Here is an 11720-nt window from a genome sequence, read left to right on the forward strand (position 1 = left end):
GTGAACCGTAACTCAATTTCATTTTCTTCGCAATACTTCTTGAATTCCTCGTTGTTGAATTGTGTTCCATTGTCAGTGACGAGGATACAGGGAATTCCATATCGGCACATAATGTTTTCCCACAGGAATTGTGCAACCTGCTTAGTTGTGATTTTGGCCAAAGGTTTGGCTTCGATCCACTTGGTGAAATAATCAATGGCTACAATCAGAAACTTTCTTTGTGCTGTGGCCATAGGAAAAGGCCCTAGAATATCCATCCCCCACATAGCAAAGGGAATAGGTGAGTTGATAGAGGTCAGCATCTCGGGGGGTTATCTGGCGACTGGTGCATGCTTCTGACAGCGATCACACTTCTTTACATATTCTTTGGCATCAGCCATCATTTCTGGCCAATAGAAGCCTAAACGGGTTATCTTATGAGCCAAGGCCCTGCCCCCCAAGTATTGCCCACAAATACCTCCATGCACTTCCTCAAGAGCTAAGCGTGCCTCATCGGGCCTGAGACACCTCAAGTAAGGAACCACGAAAGATCTTTTATATAGAATCCCATCTATCAAAGAGTACCTTAGTGCTCGAACAGTTAACTTCCGTGCCTCAATTGCATCGCTTGGCAACTAACCGGTCTGAATGTGAGCCTTGATGGGATCAATCCATGACGTCCCCAAGCCTATGGGAGCCACAAGCTTAACATCTATGCTTCATGTCTTCAAAACACGGAAGTACACGCTTTCTGAACTTTCTTCAATCTCAGATGAAGCAAACTTTGATAGCGCATCTGCTTTAGCATTTTCTTCCCTTGGAATGTGTTCAACATGGCATTCATTAAATTGGGTCATCACAACCCTTACTAGGCGAACATACTTAGCCATCGTATCATCCATTGCCTCAAATTCTCCCTTTACCTGGGATATGATCAGCTTCGAGTCTCCACGGACCTTTAAGTTTTTGACTCTAAGTGTCCCAGCTAGACCAAGGCCAGCAATCAGGGCTTCATACTATGCCTCATTGTTTGTGGTTGGGAAGTCTAGCTTCATGGCATACTCAATTAAGAATCCATCAGGGCTTTGCAAAACCAACCCTGCTCCACTGGAATTTGTTTTTGATGCTCCATCAAAATAGAGAACCCAATATTCTTTCTCCTTGTCCCCATTGTCGACTCCCTTGTCTTGAGGTATGGTATCTTCCTGCCCCCCGACTTCTTGGTTGGGTATGGTACATTCCACCACGAAGTCAGCTAGTGTCTGGGCTTTTATGGCCGTACGTGGCTTATACTTGAGATCGAACTCTCCCAACTCTATTGCCCACTTAATCAGTCTCCCACTTGCCTTGGGACTGTGAATGATATTTCTCAGTGGCTGATTTGTTAGCACTTCAATTTGGTGAGCTTGAAAATAAGGACGCAGCTTTCTTGAAGCCATTACCAAGGCTAAAGCGAATTTCTCAATGGCTGAATAATTCAACTCAGCACCATGCAAAATTTTGCTGACATAGTATACGGGTTTCTGGACTTTCAGTTCCTCCTTAACCAACACGGCGCTCAAAGCGCTCTCTGAAACAGCCAAGTACAAGAATAAAACTTCATACTGAACTGGCTTGGCCAACAACGGGGCCTGGCCCATATACTTCTTTAACTCTTCAAATGCCTTCTGATTTTCCTCACTCCATACAAAGTCTTTGATGTTCTTTAGTGACTTGAAAAATGACAAGCACTTGTCTCCTGACTTGGAGATGAATCGTCCTAACGCAGCAACCCTTCCTGTGAGCTTCTGAACATCCTTGACAGTTTTGGGGGGTTCCATGTCCAGGATTGCCTTTATTTTATCGGGGTTTGCCTCAATTCCCCTCTTCGAGACCATCAATCCCAAGAATTTTCCAGATCCTACTCCGAAAGCACACTTCGTCGGATTCAACATCATCTTGTGGTACCTCAGGACCTCAAAAGCTTCCCTTAAATGGGCTATATGATCAGTCTTTACTAGACTCTTGACTAACATGTCATCAACATAGACTTCCATAGTCTTACCAATAAGATCCTTAAAAATTCTATTCAGCAACCTTTGATAGGTGGCTCCTGCATTCTTGAGACCAAACGCCATAACAAGATAACAATAAACACCAAAGTCAGTGATAAATGATACCTTTGGAATGTCATCCTTATGCATTTTGATCTGGTTGTATCCGCTAAACCCATCCATGAAACTCAGCATCTCATGTCCAGCGGTGGCATCAATCAAAGTATCAATTCTAGGCAGCGGAAAATAGTCTTTGGGGCATGCATCATTCAGATCGGTGAAGTCTATACACATCCTCCACTTTCCATTGGCCTTTTTCACCATTACAGGGTTTGCTAACCACTACGGAAATTGAATCTCCTCAATGAAACCAGCCTCTAAGAGCTTTTCCACTTCCTGCTTTATAGCCTCTTGTCTTTCCGGGGCAAAATTTCTTTTCTTTTGTTTCACTGTCTTCCGGCTTGGATCTACGTTTAGCTTGTGAGTAATTAACTCCGGGTCTATGCCTGGCATATCAGCTGCTGACCATGCAAACACATCACTATTTTCTTGCAAAAATTTCACTAACTTCCCTCTAAGGGGCTCCTCTAATGTGGCTCCAATGAAAGTCGTCCTTTCAGGATTCTCGGGGTCTAAAGGAACCGAAACCAATTCTTCTGCTGGCCTTCCTCTATTCTCATCATTTTCTCGAACATCCATATCTTCAATAGGAAGAACCTGCCCCCCGACTCCATCTGCCCTCAAAGAGGCCACATAACAGCTTCTAGCCATTTTTTGATCTCCTCTCTCTTCTCCAATCCCGTTTCGGGTGGGAAACTTCATGACTGAATGGTAGGAAGAGGGGACTGCCTTGAAGGCATGTATCCCTGTTCTCCCCATGATAGCATTATAAGTTGAACTAGCCTTTACCACCACGAAATCCAGCATCTGCGTTGCTTGCCTTGGCTCCGTACCTATGGTGGTTGGCAATTTGATTATCCCTTCCACAGGACATTCTACTCCAGCAAATCCATATATCGGCATGTCGGTTGGTGTTAACTGGGAGTCGTTATACCCCATCCTTAGAAAGGTGTCGTGGAGCAAGATATCCACAGAAGCACCATTATCCACAAGGACCCTCTTAACCGGGCTATTTCCTATTATTGGTGTTATGACCAGCGGGTCGTCATGGGAAAACTTCACACCCTCTAGGTCGGAATCATCAAAAGCCAATGTTACTTCTGTCCTGGCCCTCTTCGGGGCTTCTCCAACAATATGCATAACCTCTCTAGTATATGCCTTTCTGGAATTTTTGGACAATCCAGCAGCAGTTGGACCTTCAAAGATCTTGTTTATCACAGGCCCTCGAGGTCTCGGCCCTCCATAAATGGTGTTTATAACTGGTCCTCTAGGCTGGGGGTTTCGCCCCTGATCGTCTTGGTCCCTCCTACGATCTTCAAAGTTCTTCCTTCCATTATTATTTCTGTCCCCTCCATCTCCAGTATACTTGTTTAATCTTCCTTTTCGAATCAAAAACTCAATTTCATCTTTCAATTGCCTACACTCATCGGTGTCATGGCCAACATCTTTGTGAAACCTGCAATACTTGCCCTTATCTAGCTTGGCGGGATCAGCCTTCAAGGGCTTAGGCCAGCGAATATCTCTGTCTTTCTCAATCTCCATCAAAATCTGACTTCTGGGAGCATTCAGCTTAGCGTATTCAGTGAACTTTTGCCCAGGTCCTCCCTTCTTGGGGGTTGAATCAGGGTTTTGTTCGGTTCTAGGATATTTGTCCTTAGCGATATACTCCAAATCAGTTTTTCGTTTCTTGCCTCCAGTGGGCTCATTACTTACTACGGTCTTCCTCATACTTTCTTCAACCTTGATATACTTCCCAGCCCTCTCTTGGAGCTGTAACATGCTCTCAGGGGGTCGTTTGGCCAAAGACATCTTGAAAAACTCATCCCTAGTTCCTTGTTGCAGTGCTATCATGGCTACCTTATCATCAAGGTCTGGGACTTTTAAAGCCTCCTTTGTAAAACGATTCAGGTAATCTCTTAAGGATTCCTTAGCTCCCTGCACAAGACTCATAAGAGATGCTGAACTTTTCTCATGGACTCTTCCACTGATGAATTGCTTAATAAAATCCTGACTTAATTCTCTGAATGATCCAATAGAATTTGGGGGTAGGCGACTGTACCATCTTTGAGCCATTCCCGACAGGGTTTGAGGGAAGGCCCGACATTTTATAGCATCATTCACGGGTTGCAGCAGCAGTGCATTAGAGAATGTCCTAACATGATTAGCGGGGTCTCCCGTGCCATCATAGGCTTTGATAGTGGGCATCTTGAATTTCCTTGAGATATGGGCATTCATTATCTCTTCTGTGAAGGGTGGAGTTGGATCATCAGGATCTCCAAGGGGAAGGAGATTGCTTGGATCAGTTCTTGGGACAGCAGCCCTTCTTCTTACCGGACCATCCAGGTCTATGATAGGAGGAGGATTTCTCCCCCTAGGAGGTATGTGGGGTCTGGTGTCTTGGTGAGCCTCCAAATCACGCCTCAGCCTTTGGATTTCAGCCTCATGAGCCCTGATCTTTTCCTGCACTTCTTGGGGATTCGCCCCTGGGGTGCTTTGGGGGCGTTGCCTTCCATCGGCCATTGGCTCTTTTCCAGGACGCCTCCTTCTCGGGGCCACTTCATCATCCGAAGATTCGGAGTCTCTCTCAGTGTATGGACCAGAAAATTCCCGATCCTCAGGGATAGGATCCAAACCTCGTATATAGGGGGGCGACCGCCCTCGTGCTTCGTTTCACCCAGCATATCCGCTTCCTCCAACCTCAGGGTGAAGGGGCATCCCATAAGGGGGGTTAGTAGTAACAATAGTTGAATATTCATACCCGACGGGTCGAGAATTCACAGGTATATGTATTTGTTGAACTTGAGGATTCGTACCTTGAATCGGGGGAGTTGTCCCTTGTAGCTGGGGTTGAGTTGCCCCTGTCTGGGTTTCCTCCTAAGTAGATGCATAAGTTGAATGGGGAGGAACCTCCACGGTTGATGAAATCACCTGGGTTGTCTCTAATGGTGTTCCTTCCTCTAGAGCTCCAATTGTTCTCCGTGTTCTCGCCATGGTTGTTGTTGTGTTTCCCACAGACGGCGCCAAATGTTATGGATAAAAAACTAAGGTTATTACTTGTTGTATTTAATACTAAGATTCGGGAGCTCAAGGCCTTTAATGGCTGCTCTCGTATTTCGTGACTCGATCTGCCTTTACGAGATGCCTACGTATCTCTGTGAATTAGAGAATCAAGCCAAAAAACGTAGTTCTGATTGGTGGGGGTGAGACCCCTTATATAGATGTTGGGAGTCCTTGAATTGGACTTGGTATAGGAGACTTGGTGGGCAAGTCCTTGAATTAGAATGGACTTTGGAGTCCTAGATAGTAGGAAACTGATTCCTTATCCTTTTAGGTCCCCTTGAGGCTAATCTCCAAGGATTTATATCCTTATCGGGACTCTTTTCAACATCTGATTTGTCCCTTATTAATTAATTACGAAATTAATTAATAATCAGGGCTTTTGGGCCTTTTTTATTCCATCAGGCCTGATCTGGTCCATCAGGCTTAACCTTTCTGGTCTGAGTATCATATATCTTTTTATTGGGCCTAGCAGCCCACAGCTTGTACAATTAATGCAGTAAATAAATTATACAAGCATAATTTATTTATCCCTATCAGAAGACGACAATGGTAGTTACTCCCTCGATCTCAATATACATGTCCCTTTTGGAAAAAAAATTGTCCCAAATAACTTGTTCTTCTCTTGTTTCAATGTAAATTTAAGCATATTTTTTCAAAATTACTCTTAGATTTGTTATTTCCAGAATTTGACTTTCTAAAATTAGTATCTATTTTCTTTTTTCAATGCATTTAATGAGTTATTTTATTGAAAAAGTTATTCAACTAACTCTTTTCTTAATATACGTTTTTTTTCCAAAAAGGACATGTAAAATGGGATTGAGGGAGTACTAGTTAGAAGTTCGGGACATAGAGCACCAAACTTCACGGCTCACGATGATGATGAGTTTGTGACACCTACATTTGCATGCTTCTTTTTGTCTTCCACGTCGAACAAACATTTTCATTTTTTTTATTTTAGTTTGTACATTGGGAAAGAGCGCCGTTCAAATGATTCACCCTCTCCTCTCTTTTCAATTTCGTTTTTTCGTGCCTTATAATAAGTATAAATTTTTATAATTTTGATTTATTTTGATTGATAATATTTTTTTTAATAATGATTTACCTTATATTCATAATAACTACACAAATCAAAATATTTCAAATTTATAAATTTTAGTATTTAGCATGTGTTCATAGACACATAGTAGACAATCCCTTTCATTTTTACACTGCTTTTCATTGTTATTTGTTAGAGCAACTTCAATGGTTGGCACCCCTGCCAATTTTGTCACCTCATTATATTTAATATATTTTCCATTATCTCTTTTACACATCACTCTTAGCATCCCTTATTTTAAAAATACTCCAATGGTCAACTTCAAAAAAGTGTTCAAAAAAGTGTTGGGACCTATCTTTTATGAAAAAATATATTATATTATTGGTTAGAAAACAATACTCCAAATATTAATTATAAAAAATGGTGATTAGTGATAATTAACAATAATTCTTTTTTTGTGAAATATTAAATAATATATTTATTTTACCTTATAACTTGCGTATAAAGAATATGCTCAATTTTTAGGATGTATATATATGTATGCAATTAATAATTTTGTAATATTTAAATTATATTTTCCCGGTACATGATAAATGTTTATACATCGTGCAAAAATATAAAATCAATAAAAATATATCAAAAGAAATATATATATATATATATATATATATATATATATTGATGTTTGTCTACAATAAAATAGTACTTATATGGGACCACCAAAAAAGTTGGCATGCCAAATTTTGGCACCCCAATTTGACACCCTCATGCCAACTCACCGGCACCCCATCCCAACATTACAATAAAGTGCTAAGAAGAGTGTCAAGCCACGATGACCCGTTGGCACCCCTCTTGGCACCCACCATTAGAATTTCTGTTAGGTGCTAGTACGGCTCCTGGAGCACTCGTCCGAGCCAAACAGATCTTGTTACCGAATTGAGATATTACGAAATATGAATAACAAAATTTCAGAGATGCAGAAAATAAATCGGTAATAAAAAGTTATCAAATTAAAATATTCAGATACACGAAGAATGCGATTTTTTTTTTTATTGTTTTGAAGAGTATTCAGAAAGCATTAAAAATACAATTATTTTTTAAAAGTGTATTATTTCTTAAAACAAATTTTTGATTCGTTTCCGATTTTGAAAATTTCGAGGGCCGGGCTTCGAAAGTACACCTAGTTTGAAGTAAACGAGAAAAACACAGTTTTCGTCTCGATGCAGCCCGATTTTAGGTATTTGTAACCTCGAGTGTTTCTCGTTTTGGTCGAAGTCACCAATTACTCACAACACGAATTCACATTATCCAAGATAAGAAAGAAAAAAAAATGATTACAAGACTAATTGTGAATAAATTATAGGCGATGACAGTTGTTTTTTAAAAAAATTATTAAATTTTTGTTCGTGACAAGTATTTGTTATTGCAAACTTATCGTATTTATTGAGTGTGCTCGATAACATATTATAGTATTTTTGATAAATCCTAAAACTAGGGGTGAGCGCGATGCGGGCGGTGCGGTTTTTTCCTCAAACCGCAAACCAAACCGCACGTGCCGTTTGCTCAAATTTTCAAACCGCACCCGTACCCGCACCGCGTACCCTTAAAAACCGCATAAACCACACCACGAAAATGCGGTGCGGTTCACTATGGTTTATACTTTAAAAGTTCCAAGATTTAAATAAATACAAAACTTAAATTTAAGTAAATTTCCGAATAATATAACACAAATTCGCCAATATTCTTCAATAATACAAGTTAGAAATTACACACCGCAAAATTTAACTTTTTTAGAAATTCAATTACAAAACAAAAAAAAACTTAAAAGTGCAAAGCAAAAGACATAAATAGCAGCTCCAAAATTTGATCATAAATTATTATTAAGTTTGAAAAAATAAATTTGTAAATAATGATCCTGAATAGAGTTCAAGGCTAACTATTCTAATCACATAAGAAACAGTAGAATGTAATGTAATCTTGGTACTTGTGGGAAGTGCTTGTGCGGCCAACTGAACCGAAGAGCAAACAATAACCTAATTAAGTATTGGGCTGTAAATATTGAGTGGAATGATCCGACAGGAATATAAGTATATTATATATATATAACATATTAAATATTGCGGTGCGGTGCAGTTTGAACCGTATTTAATGTAAAACCACAACCTGCACCGCACCGCGCGGTTAATTAAAAATTCAAACCGCAACCGCACCACGAAAATTAAAAACCGCATTTTACGGTGCGGATTGCTGCGATGCAGGCGGTATTTACTGTTTGTGCGGTTTTCTGCTCACCCCTGCCTAAAACCAAATTACTCTTATTGCGTTACGTTGTGATTTTTAATATATTTAATCTTGCCGCATTAATATCAACTACAGAAAATTTAAACAATAGCATATTAAAATTTTATAAATTTCGAAAATCAGTTATTCTCAGTTACAATTTTAAAATTTGAATAATCTATAATTTTTAGAGTACTTGTTTTTTTAACACGTAAGTACTCCCTGATTTTCAGAATACCGGAAAAATATAAACCTAAAAGAAACATGAAGAGTGTATAAGAGAAAAATGAAATACTACTGCCTGAATGCATGCAAGTAGAAACATTTGGAGATTGTTGAGTTGATAAGACAAAGCACAAAGGAAGAAAAGACAGATAGAAAGAAAGAGTAAAAATAAAGGAAAACGTAAAGGGGCAGGAAGTAAGCATAGAATGCGTATCTGCACTGCTCCCACTTTTGTGTTTCACAAGCTACCCCTGCCACTGTGCATTTGTTTTTCGAGTTCCATCCCTTTTTTTGGATAATTTTAGTTACACTGAATTTTAGATTAACTACCTACCCTAATTTTGGAACACAGATATAATTGGTGCTTCTCCGGGAATTTATTTAAACTTCGCTATTTTTGTATATTTATTTTAGAATCATTTTTAGGTAGAGCTATCCATTTTAGGAAGTTCTCCTCCGGGTCTTCAATCCAGTTCTCACCTAGTATATCAATATCGGAATTTCTATTACGTGCCCATGTGCACTGATCACATATTGATTAATCAATATCTTTATGTTTAATCGAAAAAATGAATGACTAAAAATTTATTAACATCGCAATAATAATGATTAATGTTGGAGACCGAACACTCAAACTTTCCAACTCATAATCAAACCTACCATCTCTAAAAATCATGGTTATAAAAATCAATTACTATATTTGATAATATTCGTTTATTAGACTTATTTTTTTGGAACAATCAGATTTTCATCCGATTTGATCAATTCTTCGGACCAACACAATAAAAACGATACTACTAATTAATGTTCATCGACTAAGCATCAAAACTTTCCAACTCATAATCATACCAACCATCTTTTGAAATCGCGATTATAAAAATCGAAAATGAATTGTATTCAGTAAAATCTAATTACTAGACCGAATTATGCTAACTAATAAGTAAAAAGTCCGATTTGATCGGTATTGGCTTTAATATGTTAACCTTCATAATCACGTTAATCAATCAATTTCTAGAATACTGTTGGAAACAAAGAAGGAACAACGACCGCCTGATTATATTTCTCTAAGTGCAGGTGATCCCCAACAACTGATAAAGTCACATCCATCAGATTAAAATTTTGTCAGAAAACACAAATACATCAGACATGAATACTATGATAGCTTTGTTGCGAGGAAGGGGAATAATGTGATATTTAAAGTGCGCATAATATGTTTTCAAGAATATCATTCATGTCATTTGCCAAAATTAATATGCAAAATGCGAAGATTAACTGGAGATTTATTTAGTCTTGCATAATTTCTGCATGTGTTGTACAATAATATTACGAAATCATCACCGGACCGTGTGTACAGTTTAAACTTTAACTGAGAACCGGACTAAACTAACGAATCTTATAATTCCACTTGTTTTGTTGAATATAGGCAAGAAGGCGCCATGACGTCCTTTTATAATGGTATAATAAAGCTATAATTAATCGACTTGACAGAAGAAGAAAAAATTAGTACAATGTGGTTAATCTTAGTTTAGTGAGTTAATTGTACGAAATGGGTAGTCCCAAAGCTTGGTCTGACACACCACCTCTTCATCCATTTGTTTTTTCTTTTCTGGTTTATATTCCAACGGTAAACTTATTCTCAAACTTCCGCTTTTTTTTCTTTAATTCCCTTCGTTTGATACTCGTTGAAAAAATCACGAATCGGGCAGAATCGGTGAAAATACTGATTTAGGATTAATAGATGTTAAAATATATCTTAAATCGGTCGATACCACAAACGCCGGGACTTCAGGGATCTTGATAGGGTTATCTTATGTTATACGTTATGGTTATCTGTTTTCAGCCTATTTGTCATGGGTTTTTCTGTAACCGCCTAGAGAGTATTATATAAACTCTCTAGGGCATAACCTAAACGTATCCTCAAGATCAATAAAAAATTTCCCTTCTTTACATTAATTATAGTTTTTCTTACTTCCATTATAACAAACTAGTATCAAAGTCTGGTTCTACAAATAGGGTTTGAATTTCGGTTCGGGGAGAAAGATGTTTGGGATGTTTGGTGATATTAACGTTAAGGTCGACAAAATTACTGGGAGAAACATTTTCAGTATATGTCAAATCAAGATGAGTGCCTTGTTAAAGCAGCAGGGGCTCTAGGCTCCGTTGAACAGGAAATCAGATGCTTCTGGACGCGCTGAGATGACGAATCTCGAAGAAAAGGCACACTCAACAATTTTGTTGTGCCTTGCAGATGATATTTTACTGAAATCTCGGAGGAGTATATCGCGCCTGGTATATGGTTGAAGCTTGAAAGTCTCTATATGACAAAGTCTTAAATAAATAAGTTGTTTCTGAAGCAACGTTTGTTTAATCCGCGAATATAGGAAGGTGTGCCTATTCGAGGTCACTTAAATCAGTTAAACACAATTTTATTAAAATTGCGTAATATTGATGTTAAAGTTGAAGATGAGGATGCTGCCTTTAATTTTGTTAGTTTTTTTTACCATTATCATATGAGAATTTTTTGTAATCGTTTATTGTTGGCAAAGATACTATTTTTCTAGAGGAGGTTAGATCTTCTCCTCATTCTAGAGAGGTACACCATAAGGCAGCTGGTACAGGTGCAGATAATCAGGTGGTTGGGTTGGTAGCTTGCGGGAGTACCGGATATGGAAAGTCGGGGAAGTATAAATCCAAGAAACCAGCTCTCAAGGGTTCTTAGTAATGATGTCTGCAACTACTGTAAATAGCAGGGACACTGGAAATCTGACTATCCCAAGAAAAATAAGCAACAAAATAAATTGGCGGGTACTGCTTCAGGCAAGTATTGCTGCTGTAGTTGGTGATAATTCTGAAGAATATATTGCTCTAGTTGCTGTCAATCACACGCATCACTCTGATGTGTGGATTCTTGACTCTGGAGCGTCTTACCACATATGTTTGCGCATGGAGTGGTTCACAACATGCAAGCAAATAGACGGTGGAAAAAA

This window comes from Apium graveolens, chromosome 8 (genome assembly GCF_009905375.1).
Source record: "Apium graveolens cultivar Ventura chromosome 8, ASM990537v1, whole genome shotgun sequence".
Lineage (NCBI taxonomy): Eukaryota > Viridiplantae > Streptophyta > Magnoliopsida > Apiales > Apiaceae > Apium > Apium graveolens.